The sequence below is a fragment of the Austrofundulus limnaeus genome, unplaced genomic scaffold (genome assembly GCF_001266775.1).
Source record: "Austrofundulus limnaeus strain Quisiro unplaced genomic scaffold, Austrofundulus_limnaeus-1.0 Scaffold158, whole genome shotgun sequence".
Lineage (NCBI taxonomy): Eukaryota > Metazoa > Chordata > Actinopteri > Cyprinodontiformes > Rivulidae > Austrofundulus > Austrofundulus limnaeus.
Window position 1 is genome coordinate 63,207 of NW_013952560.1, and position 2,554 is coordinate 65,760.

At 39.3% G+C, this 2,554-nt stretch overlaps 1 protein-coding gene across 3 annotated transcripts in view; it reads right to left on the minus strand.

The window, feature by feature from the left end:
* LOC106523514 (low-density lipoprotein receptor-related protein 8) overlaps positions 1-2,554 on the minus strand; it is a 199,970-nt gene that overhangs the window by 1,849 nt on the left and 195,567 nt on the right. The window lies entirely within an intron of this gene.

The window sequence follows — 2,554 nt, forward strand, 5'->3', positions numbered from 1 at the left end:
CCTTTGCGTTCGCACGCAATGCCTTTGCGTTCCCTCGCAATACCTTTGCGTTCCCTCGCAATACCTTTGCGTTCCCACGCAATACTTTAGCGTTCGCACGCAATGCCTTTGCGTTCCCACGCAATACCTTTGCGTTCCCTCGCAATACCTTTGCGTTCCCTCGCAATACCTTTGCGTTCCCACGCAATACCTTTGCGTTCCCTCGCAATACCTTTGCGTTCCCTCACAATACCTTTGCGTTCCCTCGCAATACCTTTGTGTTCCCTCGCAATACCTTTGCGTTCCCACGCAATACCTTTGTGTTCCCTCGCAATACCTTTGTGTTCCCTTGCAATACCTTTGTGTTCCCTCGCAATACCTTTGTGTTCCCTCGCAATACCTTTGCGTTTCCTCGCAATACTTTTGCGTTACCTCGCAATATTGTTTTGCGTTCCCACGCAAAAGTTTGATTTGTATATGAACTGAATTAAATCATACTTTTATTTTGAAATATCGGTTACCAAAACAGGATATGTCGCCACAAGTTTGTGAAATTGACATTGATGTTGTGTGGCTGCACTGTGTTAAAATATCGGCATATGACATAATTCCATGCGTGGTTGTGTGATATATTCATTCTGAAGCTGAATTAAAGCAGAAGGCTAACTCGCTAATGGTAAACGTGAGTTTGTTAATAAACTGGCAGGCACAACAGCATTTAACAACTTTTTGCTAGGGAACGCAAAAGGTATTGCGAGGTAACGCAATACTTTTGCATGGGAAGGCAAAGAGAAATAAAATCCCCCATGTCCCCATGCGGGCTCCATAGTTTATTATTGTGTTGTTTTGTTTTGATGCTTTATTTTGTGTGTTGGGCTCCAGGAAGAGTAGTCTCTGCCTCGGCAGAAACTAATGGGGACCCAAAATAAAAAAAATTATAAAAAGTGATGAAATTATCCACATTGTGGATGTCAAAGTACAGAGAAACAAGATTACTAAGTAGTTGTGTCCCATTTCAGAGGTTGCAGCCCATGCAGACCACAGTCGCACCCTTCTTGTGTCGTTGGCCATTAGTGTCGGCTGACAGGAGACGGTCTAGTCCACAAGCTGCCCCGTTATCATGGTAATGTTTTATATTGCATCCCTTTAGTTGGAGAATGTATTCACTGAGGTAAAACTTCATAAATTCAGTATTATTAAAAATCATTACACTTAAATAAAAAAACATGAATAATTTGGGTTTAGTTCCAGTATTAGTCATTGTAGTTGCATTTTATTTAACATCTCATTGCAGCAAAATTTCATCGGCTAAGTTGCTCAACATGCTTTTAAAAACAAATTCTTCAGTCCGTGCTAAATTTCCAAACTCTGTCATAAAACAAACAAACAAACAAACAACACTCATTTCGGTGAAATGAATGCTGGGATATCATCGTTCTTGCATGATACTCAGATGCAGCCTATGTTTTTGGGTTTGTTTTTTTTCAGCTGTTTGAGTCTACGTGAGCTGCAGCCCCTGAACTGAGACAACCAGTGAGATCTCACTGAGCTGCAACTGCTGGTGAATAGCAGGTGAACACCATTTAGGAGGGAATCTCTAGAAGTGTGTTGCTCAAGTTATACATGGTAAAAATATTTGTTCATCAAACGTTCTATCACAACAGTCAGAGCTGTTGTGGTTGTCTTAAATCTACAACTTATTCTTCACAACTCCGGAGTGCTAGAGCTGAAAACCTCTGAGGCTACAGACCCAAATGTCTGGGTGGGTATTATTAAATACTCCTTCAAACTATTCCAATCTTCAGTGTAAACGTGTACTCCAATAGAATTAATCATAAATGATATGTTGGCTGCAAACAAACCAGGCGGTGGGCAATAAAATAATGTGATTTTTGGAAACTGACTCTTTGAAATGCAACAGCACCCCTGACTGGTTCCAAACTGGAAATGTCTTAGTTTCTTACAATTTTTATGTTCTGACCAGTCACCAAAAGTAGCAGCCCAGAGAGAGATATCCCTAGCTTGGCTAAAGATTCTTCCAAAACTAAAATGAAGTATTAGGGCCACACAACAAGACTTTATTTTATCATTATTATGACAATAAAGTCATAATATTACGAGATTAAAGTCACAATATTGTGGAAAAAAATGTCAAAATCTTACACGACGTGTCCATTTTCCATTTCTCATTTCCTCCTGTGCTGGAAATAATTCTGCCGTTAATAAATATTTCTTCAACACCTCCTTATTTTCTCCACACCTGCTGTGTACAGCCATGTCTCTGTGTTTATAAAGTAGTCCATGATGACTTGGATCACTGTTAGATTAATAAGCTTTCATCCAAATTAGCTACGTGATGACTAAATCTGTCAATGCATCCATTAATTACAATGCAGCTTCAGTTTACTGTAGTTTGCACAATTTTGCAAGTCCTGCTACCGATAATTAGACGCTAATGTGCTAAAAGATTAACTATTTATTTTAAGCAACATAAAAGAACAAATTGCTCAACGTTCCTCATTTTAATGCAGTGACAACTGCAGGCTTTTTCATGTAAAGAGTATAGTATTACGAC